The sequence below is a fragment of the Oncorhynchus nerka genome, linkage group LG14 (assembly GCF_034236695.1).
Source record: "Oncorhynchus nerka isolate Pitt River linkage group LG14, Oner_Uvic_2.0, whole genome shotgun sequence".
NCBI classification, from domain to species: domain Eukaryota; kingdom Metazoa; phylum Chordata; class Actinopteri; order Salmoniformes; family Salmonidae; genus Oncorhynchus; species Oncorhynchus nerka.
Window position 1 is genome coordinate 11822787 of NC_088409.1, and position 11115 is coordinate 11833901.

General features: G+C 45.0%; 1 protein-coding gene and 1 long non-coding RNA gene across 2 annotated transcripts in view; one reads left to right on the forward strand and one right to left on the reverse strand.

Annotated features, from left to right (window-relative positions):
* The first annotated feature begins 7641 nt into the window (after positions 1-7641).
* On the forward strand, positions 7642-10029 carry LOC115128149 (uncharacterized). Its single transcript, XR_010465701.1, has 2 exons — positions 7642-8928; positions 9236-10029. It is a non-coding gene; the product is annotated as an uncharacterized LOC115128149 (long non-coding RNA).
* stmn2a (stathmin 2a) overlaps positions 9422-11115 on the reverse strand; it is a 12361-nt gene continuing 10667 nt past the window's right edge. Inside the window, exon 5 of the mRNA XM_065027400.1 lies at positions 9422-11115. This exon is cut by the window's right edge and continues 982 nt beyond it. The gene's annotated coding sequence lies outside the window, so the exon portion shown is untranslated.

Below are 11115 nucleotides of genomic sequence, written 5' to 3' on the forward strand. Positions count from 1 at the left end.
TCTCAGTCGCTTTGGTGCATTTCTTAGATCAAAAGTGCAATTCTTGAAACTACTTGTACAAATTCCAAATCATCTAGTCATGTGTGCACATCATTAAAGCCATTTCTTATTCATTTTGAGCAAATTGCAATTGATAATGTACAAGTGTCAGCTTTTTTCCACATTATCAATTGCTCATGTCATGTTGATCAAAATGTAGTAGATGGTTCTCTGTTGAATAGTCTTACCCCTCAAAACATCTAGGCATTAGTTCCTTGCATAAGCCATTACATGCAAAATTGTTGAACTATTTGTCATAAACTGTCAAGCATAGTTTTACACATTTCTATTAGACCTTTTGTACAAAAACGTGAATTGATGAATCGTGCAGGTGAAATTGACCCTCACTCATGAAGGAATGTAAAGTGTTAGTTCAACCAACAATCAACCAGTTGTCTAAATTTCTCAAAGGTGCATCTCATGAAGAATCAATTGGCAAGCATATATAGACAGACCAAAAACACAGAGTTGCAATTTTCCAATAATGGATGGACCAGGAAATGAACAGGGTCAACAGCCAAGAGGAGGAGGAAGAAGAGGAGCAAGGATGCATGGTGGAAGGCAAAACAGAGGAAGAGGCAGAAGAGGACATAGGCTCCACCCGGCACAGCCAGAAGAGGACTGGCCACCCCACATAGCCTGGTTCCTCTCTAGGTTTATAATCTCCACCCGGCACAGCCAGAAGAGGACTGGCCACCCCTCATAGCCTGGTTCCTCTCTAGGTTTCTTCCTAGGTTTTGGCCTTTCTAGGGAGTTTTTCCTAGCCACCGTGCTTCTACACCTGCATTGCTTGCTGTTTGGGGTTTTAGGCTGGGTTTCTGTACAGCACTTTGAGATATCAGCTGATGTACGAAGGGCTATATAAATACATTTGATTTGATTTGATTTAGGCGCATATCTGATGACATAAGGGCCACTATTGTAGACCATGTTGTCAATCATGGCCTTACAATGGCTGAGGCGGGTCGAAGGGTGCAGTCGAATATTGGGAGATCAACCGTGTCCTCAATAGTTCAAAGGTTTTGAAGAGAGAACAGGTATGTCCACCAATGTACAGTGCACTGTTACTGTATATAAGCAGTATACTGTATACTTCCTACAATGCTTCATATTACAGTAGTCCACTTGTATTTCACAGCATACAGAAATATACTCTATACAGATACATACTGCACCTTACATGCACCCACCTGTATGTTTTACAGTAAAATGTGTGTTCGCATAGTTTTTGTGAAAGTGTGCGATGCATCACTGTATTTTTCCCCACATAGAACTGCAAGATTACCTCAAACCGGTGGCAGAGGACGCCTTTTCACACCTCAACAGGAGGAGGCTATTTGCACCATGGTCCGAGCAAACAATGCCATGAGACTCAGGGAAATACAAAGGACCATTATAGAAGACAACGATGTCTTTGAAAACATCCATACGGTTCGCATCTCAACCATCGACAGGGTGCTGCATAGAAACCAGATGAGTATGAAACAGCTGTACCGTGTACCATTCCAAAGGAATGAGGACAGAGTTAAGGAGCTACGGTACCAGTATGTACAGGTAAAACATATATCTATGTAACTACTTTACAGCAACATTTTATAGTGATACATAGTACAGTAAGCATAAACTGCACACATTTCCATTGCTGTGGAAGGAACATGCAATATATGTACATTTTATGTCACTCTTCCTTACCAAAACAAATTCAACTGTGTGTTCTGGGATATAGCGTATAATGGACTTGGAATCAAGTTAACCCTCCCACATGCAGGAGGCGGGGTCGGAATATCATCGGTCACAGAGCTACTGTGGATTTGCCAGGCCAACGGGGAGGAAATATCACCATGTGTGCTGCTATTTCGGAGCATGGTGTCCTAACCCATATACCCCTTATAGGGCCATACAACACCCAGCATCTACTCAACCTTTTAGAGACTCTCTACAGGGCTCTCATCCCTGATCCCTGATGATGAGAGGGGTCTGTTTAGAGAGGATTTGCCAAAGTGTGTGGTCATTTGTGATAATGTGAGTTTCCATCGATCAAACATAAGGCAATGGTTTGTGACCCACCCGAGGATGCTCATAGAATTCCTCCCACCTTATTCACCATTCCTTAAGCAAAATGAGGAGTTACTTTCAGCATGGAGGTGGAAGGTGTACGATCGTCAGCCACACACACAGATGACCCTGCTGGCTGCAATGGATGCAGCATGTGAGGACATCACAGTAGACACCTGCAGAGGATGGATAAGGCATTCCAAAAGATTCTTTCCACGTTGCATTGGACGGGTAAATATCCGGTGTGACGTGGATGAGAATATGTGGGCCGACAGACAGGAACGTCTGGATGTGTAGAGACAGCACAACAGTGCTGCGGGCAAAGTTGTGCCTTAGAGGTGGTTTCCGGTGTTTCTTTCTAATTTAGTTTTTTTCCCTTTGTGCCTCTTGGGTTGTCCAGTCTCTTTCAATCAATAACCCACATACAGTAATAAGTAAATAGCACTGTTAAAATTGATATATGCCATAGAAGTGCAGCCTTGTGCATTTTCAATACAGTAGCTGTCATCCAAACTGTAGCCTAAGTTTACATCAGGTAATACTGTCAAAGTACACAGTTACATTGACAACATGCCTAAACATTTTGACGACCTTGTTCGTGAACAATGACTCAATGACTTATCATTCTGATGACACTGACATGATCATTGGCATGAATATTTACTTTTGAGAGATGTACTAAGGATTTTTAGTGACTGACTAGCTTTAGAAACATATCTATTGTATACTGCAGTTTGTACAAATTGTTCTGAGAAATGCACTTATTATTTTGCACATGTTAGGGATGATGTGAAAAATGCACCAAAGCGACTGAGAAAAACTGTAAGACAAATGTGATTTACATTGTTTTGTTTGTCCCAATAACCAGCTACAATCGGGAGCATTTAAAAAGAAAAGGAAAGAAAATAATGGGTGATAGTCTACTTCCGTGTTTCTCAAACTGGGTCCCGGGGCCCCCAAGGGAACGTTCGGTCCCCAGGCCCGAGTTAGGGAAACCCTGTTCTACTGACATCACTTACAGTGGCCTACTCAACGTCTCTTATCGACAGCAGGACAGTCATTCCTAAAACATCAACCACTCAACATGTTTAGGTCATTGGTTATTTTATTTGGCAGTTTCAATGTTCCCTTGTCTTTAGCACAGAAAATAATGAGATGGTACATGTCATGTTGACAGAAGCCCAAAGCTTTATTCAGTGAAGCTTGAGACACATGGAGGGAGAACACTTGTACTGTAGTAGTCAGCATGTGGAGGATGCAGGCAGATCGTTGTGACATATTTAAACAGAGTCATTGTAGTGTGCTGAATGTGGAGTATCCATTCTCTATGTATGGAACTACCAGAGAGATGTGACACCTCACTTGAAACACACACACACACACACACACACACACACACACACACACACACACACACACACACACACACACACGTAGACTTAGAGTGAATATGTGTGTCGATGTTAGTCTGTCAAGATAAAGGAAAGGGGGCTTTAGAACATTCTACTGGCCAGGATGTCATGTATGGTGGCTCTATGATGTCATGTATGGGGGCTCTATGATGTCATGTATGGGGGCTCTATGATGTCATGTATGGGGGCTCTATGATGTCATGTATGGGGGCTCTATGATGTCATGTATGGTGGCTCTATGTCATCATAACATTCAAGTCTCCAGATTCCATGGACATATCAGACTAGAGTAAAGCTAAAGTTAATCACCTGGCCTGCATCCCAAATGGAACACTATACCCTTTTTTTCTGCACTACTCTGGTCAACAGCAGTGCACTTTATAGGGAACAGGCTGCCATATATAGTCAGGGGTCAGTCTGGAGGAAGTGATAAACAGCTGCACCCTCTGGAGACACATTGTTAAAGAGGACCAATCACCTCTCTTGTTCCAGCTACCTCAAGATCATTTGAGGACATGTGGACATTTTAAGCCGAGAGTTTGGCAGATTTTTAATGTGAGTTCATAGCATGTGTGTAATTGTGTGTGTGTGTGTGTGTGTGTGTGTGTGTGTGTGTGTGTGTGTGTGTGTGTGTGTGTGTGTGTGTGTGTGTGTGTGTGTGTGTGTGTGTGTGTGTGTGTGTGTGTGTGTGTATGGATGGGTCAGGGTGGGTGGTGTAGTGTGTTGGTAGTGAAGTCCTCCACCCTCCAGGGCTTGCTGTCTGCTGTGGAGTTTCCGGGGGTGAGGCTGGGTGGAGGGACGTGATTGGTGGACGTTGGGGAGACCTGACCAAGATAAAGCAAAGCAGTTCGACACATACAACAACACAGAGTTACAAATGGAGTAAAACAAACATACAGTCAATAATACAGTAGAAAAATAAGTCTATATACAATGTGAGCAAGTGAGGTGAGATAAGGGAGGTAAAGGCAAAAGAAAGGCCATGGTGGCAAAGTAAATACAATATAGCAAGTAAAACACTGGAATGGTTGATTTGCAGTGGAAGGTTGTTTTTACAGTCAGTATGTTCTGTTGACCCCTGAGTTCAGGTTTTGTTTAGGAATGAGTACGTTTGGGGCTATGGTAAAGCAGGTTGAGAGCTTCAAGGTCCTTGGTGTCCACATCACCAACAAACTATCATGGTCCAAACCAAGACAGTCGTGAAGAGGGAACGACAAAGTCTATTTCCCCTCAGGAGACTGAAAAGATTTGGCATCAGTCCTCAGATCCTCAAACAGTTTTACAGCTGCACCATTGAGAGCATCACTGCCTGGTATGGCAACTGCTCGGCCTGCGACCGTAAGGCACTACAGAGGGTAGTGCGTATGACCCAGTACATCACTGGGGCCAAGCTTCCTGCCATCCAGGACCTCTATACCAGGCGGAGTCAGAGGAATGCCCTAAAAATTGTCATAGACTCCAGACACCCTAGTCATAGACTGTTCTCTCTGCTACCGCACGGCAAGCGGTACCGGAGCGCCAAGTCTAGGTCCAAGAGGCTTCTAAACAGCTTCTACCCCCAAGCCACAAGACTCCTGAACAGCTAATCCAGGGCTGCCCAACCCTCTTCCTGGAGATCTACTGTCCTGTAGGTTTTCAGTCCAACCCTCTTCTTGGAGATCTACTGTCCTGTAGGTTTTCAGTCCAACCCTCTTCCTGGAGATCTACTGTCCTGTAGGTTTTCAGTCCAACCCTCTTCCTGGAGATCTACTGTCCTGTAGGTTTTCAGTCCAACCCTCTTCCTGGAGATCTACTGTCCTGTAGGTTTTCAGTCCAACCCTCTTCCTGGAGATCTACTGTCCTGTAGGTTTTCAGTCCAACCCTCTTCCTGGAGATCTACTGTCCTGTAGGTTTTCAGTCCAACCCTCTTCCTGGAGATCTACTGTCCTGTAGGTTTTCAGTCCAACCCTCTTCCTGGAGATCTACTGTCCTGTAGGTTTTCAGTCCAACCCTCTTCCTGGAGATCTACTGTCCTGTAGGTTTTCAGTCCAACCCTCTTCCTGGAGATCTACTGTCCTGTAGGTTTTCAGTCCAACCCTCTTCCTGGAGATCTACTGTCCTGTAGGTTTTCAGTCCAACCCTCTTCCTGGAGATCTACTGTCCTGTAGGTTTTCAGTCCAACCCTCTTCCCTCTTCCTGTCCAACCCTCTTCCTGGAGATCTACTGTCCTGTAGGTTTTCAGTCCAACCCTCTTCCTGGAGATCTACTGTCCTGTAGGTTTTCAGTCCAACCCTCTTCCTGGAGATCTACTGTCCTGTAGGTTTTCAGTCCAACCCTCTTCCTGGAGATCTACTGTCCTGTAGGTTTTCAGTCCAACCCTCTTCCTGGAGATCTACTGTCCTGTAGGTTTTCAGTCCAACCTGGAGATCTCTTCCTAGGTTTTCAGTCCAATCTTCCTGTCCTGTAGGTTTTCAGTCCAACCCTCTTCCTGGAGATCTACTGTCCTGTAGGTTTTCAGTCCAACCCTCTTCCTGGAGATCTACTGTCCTGTAGGTTTTCAGTCCAACCCTCTTCCTGGAGATCTACTGTCCTGTAGGTTTTCAGTCCAACCCTCTTCCTGGAGATCTACTGTCCTGTAGGTTTTCAGTCCAACCCTCTTCCTGGAGATCTACTGTCCTGTAGGTTTTCAGTCCAACCCTCTTCCTGGAGATCTACTGTCCTGTAGGTTTTCAGTCCAACCCTCTTCTTGGAGATCTACTGTCCTGTAGGTTTTCAGTCCAACCCTCTTCCTGGAGATCTACTGTCCTGTAGGTTTTCAGTCCAACCCTCTTCCTGGAGATCTACTGTCCTGTAGGTTTTCAGTCCAACCCTCTTCCTGGAGATCTACTGTCCTGTAGGTTTTCAGTCCAACCCTCTTCTTGGAGATCTACTGTCCTGTAGGTTTTCAGTCCAACCCTCTTCCTGGAGATCTACTGTCCTGTAGGTTTTCAGTCCAACCCTCTTCCTGGAGATCTACTGTCCTGTAGGTTTTCAGTCCAACCCTCTTCCTGGAGATCTACTGTCCTGTAGGTTTTCAGTCCAACCCTCTTCCTGGAGATCTACTGTCCTGTAGGTTTTCAGTCCAACCCTCTTCCTGGAGATCTACTGTCCTGTAGGTTTTCAGTCCAACCCTCTTCCTGGAGATCTACTGTCCTGTAGGTTTTCAGTCCAACCCTCTTCCTGGAGATCTACTGTCCTGTAGGTTTTCAGTCCAACCCTCTTCCTGGAGATCTACTGTCCTGTAGGTTTTCAGTCCAACCCTCTTCCTGGAGCTGTCCTGTAGGTTTTCAGTCCAACCCTCTTCCTGGAGATCTACTGTCCTGTAGGTTTTCAGTCCAACCCTCTTCCTGGAGATCTACTGTCCTGTAGGTTTTCAGTCCAACCCTCTTCCTGGAGATCTACTGTCCTGTAGGTTTTCAGTCCAACCCTCTTCCTGGAGATCTACTGTCCTGTAGGTTTTCAGTCCAACCCTCTTCCTGGAGATCTACTGTCCTGTAGGTTTTCAGTCCAACCCTCTTCCTGGAGATCTACTGTCCTGTAGGTTTTCAGTCCAACCCTCTTCCTGGAGATCTACTGTCCTGTAGGTTTTCAGTCCAACCCTCTTCCTGGAGATCTACTGTCCTGTAGGTTTTCAGTCCAACCCTCTTCCTGGAGATCTACTGTCCTGTAGGTTTTCAGTCCAACCCTCTTCCTGGAGATCTACTGTCCTGTAGGTTTTCAGTCCAACCCTCTTCCTTGGAGATCTACTGTCCTGTAGGTTTTCAGTCCAACCCTCTTCTTGGAGATCTACTGTCCTGTAGGTTTTCAGTCCAACCCTCTTCTTGGAGATCTACTGTCCTGTAGGTTTTCAGTCCAACCCTCTTCCTGGAGATCTACTGTCCTGTAGGTTTTCAGTCCAACCCTCTTCCTGGAGATCTACTGTCCTGTAGGTTTTCAGTCCAACCCTCTTCCTGGAGATCTACTGTCCTGTAGGTTTTCAGTCCAACCCTCTTCCTGGAGATCTACTGTCCTGTAGGTTTTCAGTCCAACCCTCTTCCTGGAGATCTACTGTCCTGTAGGTTTTCAGTCCAACCCTCTTCCTGGAGATCTACTGTCCTGTAGGTTTTCAGTCCAACCCTCTTCCTGGAGATCTACTGTCCTGTAGGTTTTCAGTCCAACCCTCTTCCTGGAGATCTACTGTCCTGTAGGTTTTCAGTCCAACCCTCTTCTTGGAGATCTACTGTCCTGTAGGTTTTCAGTCCAACCCTCTTCTTGGAGATCTACTGTCCTGTAGGTTTTCAGTCCAACCCTCTTCCTGGAGATCTACTGTCCTGTAGGTTTTCAGTCCAACCCTCTTCCTGGAGATCTACTGTCCTGTAGGTTTTCAGTCCAACCTTGATTTAGCATATCTGATTCAGCTGGTTAAGGTCTTGTTGAGCAGCTAATTAGTAGAGTCAGGTGTGTTAAATTAGGGTTGGACGTAAAACCCACAGGATGGTAGATCTCCGGGAAGAGGGTTGGGCAGCCCTGAGCTAATCAAATGACTACCCAGACTATTTGAATTGCCCCCCCTTCTTTAACTCTCTGTTTATTATCTATGCATAGTCACTTTAATTGACTCTGTACCGGTACCCCCTGTATATAGCCTCGCTATTGTTATTTTACTGCTGCTCTTCAATTACTTGTTTCTTTTATTTTTTATTCATCTATATTTTACTTAACACTTATTTTTCTTAAAGCTGCATTGCTGATTAAGGGCTTGTAAGTAAGCATTTTAATATAAGGTCTAATACACCTGTTGTATTCTGCGCATGTGACAAATAAAACGTGATTTGATTTCAGAAACTTCAGAAATTTCAGAACTAAAATGTTGCATAATTGCGTCAAATACTAATTTTATGTTATGTAGTCTGTCCACACGAGATTAGGAGTGGGACTTTGTCTTGTTTAGATTCAGCAACAGTGGTGGAACTTTGAACCCAGACAGCAGAGCAGGGAGGAGCTACAGGAGGACGGCCTCATTGTATTGGCTGGAATGTAGTAAAATGGAACGGAGTCAAACACGGTTTCCATATGCTTGATGTGTTTGATACCGTTCCAATGATCCCATTCCAGCCATTACAATGAGCCCGTCCTCCTATAGATCCTCATACCAGCCTCCTCTGTCAGACAGAACAAACAGTACATGTCCCTGACATCTGATCTGTACTACCATGAAAGGCAGAGGAGAGAAAACACTAGATCATATAAAGACTGGAACTATCCTTAGCATTACTGAAACATCAACAGGCAGAGTGAGACAGATATGATGCTGGCTGTGTGTGTCACTGTTGTCCTGGGCCTTCTCTCAGTGAGTGGCTCCCAGGCGGCCCCTTTAACCTGTGAGGATCTCCTGAGACCACTGGAGCTGAGCAGTGTCAATCAGGTACTATCTACTGAACTGTACTGTTTGTCTGTCCATCCACCTGTCTACCTGTCCATCCACCTGTCTGTCTGTCTGTCTGTCTGTCTGTCTGTCTGTCTGTCTGTCTGTCTGTCTGTCTGTCTGTCTGTCTGTCTGTCTGTCTGTCTGTCTGTCTGTCTGTCTGTCTGTCTGTCTGTCTGTCCGTCCGTCCGTCCGTCCGTCCGTCCGTCTGTCTGTCCGTCTTCTGTCTTTCCACCCATGGTTAGGGAGACAGGGTTGTTTGTGTCAGCTAACCCAGTTATTGTCTACCTGCCTTTCCATTTTGCAGACTCTGGGGAAGTGGATGTATATTGCTGAGAGTTCGGATGGTCCTTTCTGGGAACAAATACTGTATACCTTATTACACAGTGCCTGGATAGAGGTCTCTGTGCCGGTCGGTACCCAGAACAACATTCTTGACATCGCCCAGTTCTTTGGCATCGGTATTCCACATCAAAATGCTTTTCGATTCAGATGCTTCAGGATCAACTCTAACTTTACTCTGCATGACAATAGCACATGGACCTCAGTGACCCCCAGCCCTGTTACTGAGGTTCTCCTGACAACGTGCTCAGACTGTCTCCTGACCCTGGAGAGATGGGATGAGGATGAGAAGACCTTCACCTCTCTAACACTCTACAGTAGGAGACGGGAGCTCACTGCTACTGAACTGGACTTCTATAAGAAACAGGTGGATTGTCTCAGTCTGCCACCAGCGACATTCATGGATCCACAGAAAGAGCTCTGTCGCGACACAACTCCACTCTTAGAAGATAAAATTGCAAAGGAAGTTGAGAATGCAGTTAATTTTATTTCAGAGATTCCAAGAATACTCAGATATACATTTAAACATTTAATGAATTATGTTTATTAGCCATTTTCAATGTTTTTTGTGTTTGATGAGTAGTTGCCTCCTCTCTGATTGGTTTGCTGCCCACCATGTATTCTACAGTAACCCAGGGTTACAGTACCTAACCCAGCATACCTGTAAACAGTCCCTGATGCCTTGATGTGGGACCAAACTCCACTCTGCTCATGTTGCTCTACATTCAACACAATAAATCCAGATTAAGACAAATGTGATTTACATTGTTTTGTTTGTCCCAATAACCAGCTACAATCGGGAGCATTTAAAAAGAAAAGGAAATAAAATAATGGGTGATAGTCTACTTCCGTGTTTCTCAAACTGGGTCCCGGGGCCCCCAAGGGAACGTTCGGTCCCCAGGCCCGAGTTAGGGAAACCCTGTTCTACTGACATCACTTACAGTAGCCTACTCAACGTCTCTTATCGACAGCAGGACAGTCATTCCTAAAACATCAACCACTCAACATGTTTAGGTCATTGGTTCTTTTATTTGGCAGTTTACATGTTCCCTTGTCTTTAGGACAGAAAATAATGAGATGGTACATGTCATGTTGACAGAAGCCCAAAGCTTTATTCAGTGAAGCTTGAGACACATGGAGGGAGAACACTTGTACTGTAGTAGTCAGCATGTGGAGGATGCAGGCAGATCGTTGTGACATATTTAAACAGAGTCATTGTAGTGTGCTGAATGTGGAGTATCCATTCTCTATGTATGGAACTACCAGAGAGATATGACACCTCACTTGAAACACACACACACACACACACACACACACACACACACACACACACACACACACACACACACACACACACACACACACACACACACACACACACACACACACACACACACACACACACACACACACACACACACACACACACACACACACACACACACACACACACACACACGTAGACTTAGAGTGAATATGTGTGTCGATGTTAGTCTGTCAAGATAAAGGAAATGGGGCTTTAGAACATTCTACTGGCCAGGATGTCATGTATGGTGGCTCTATGATGTCATGTATGGTGGCTCTATGATGTCATGTATGGTGGCTCTATGATGTCATGTATGGTGGCTCTATGATGTCATCATAACATTCAAGTCTCCAGATTCCGTGGACATATCAGACTAGAGTAAAGCTAAAGTTAATCACCTGGGCTGCATCCCAAATGGAACACTATACCCTTTTTTTCTGCACTACTCTGGTCAACAGCAGTGCACTTTATAGGGAACAGGCTGCCATATATAGTCAGGGGTCAGTCTGGAGGAAGTGATAAACAGCTGCTCCCTCTGG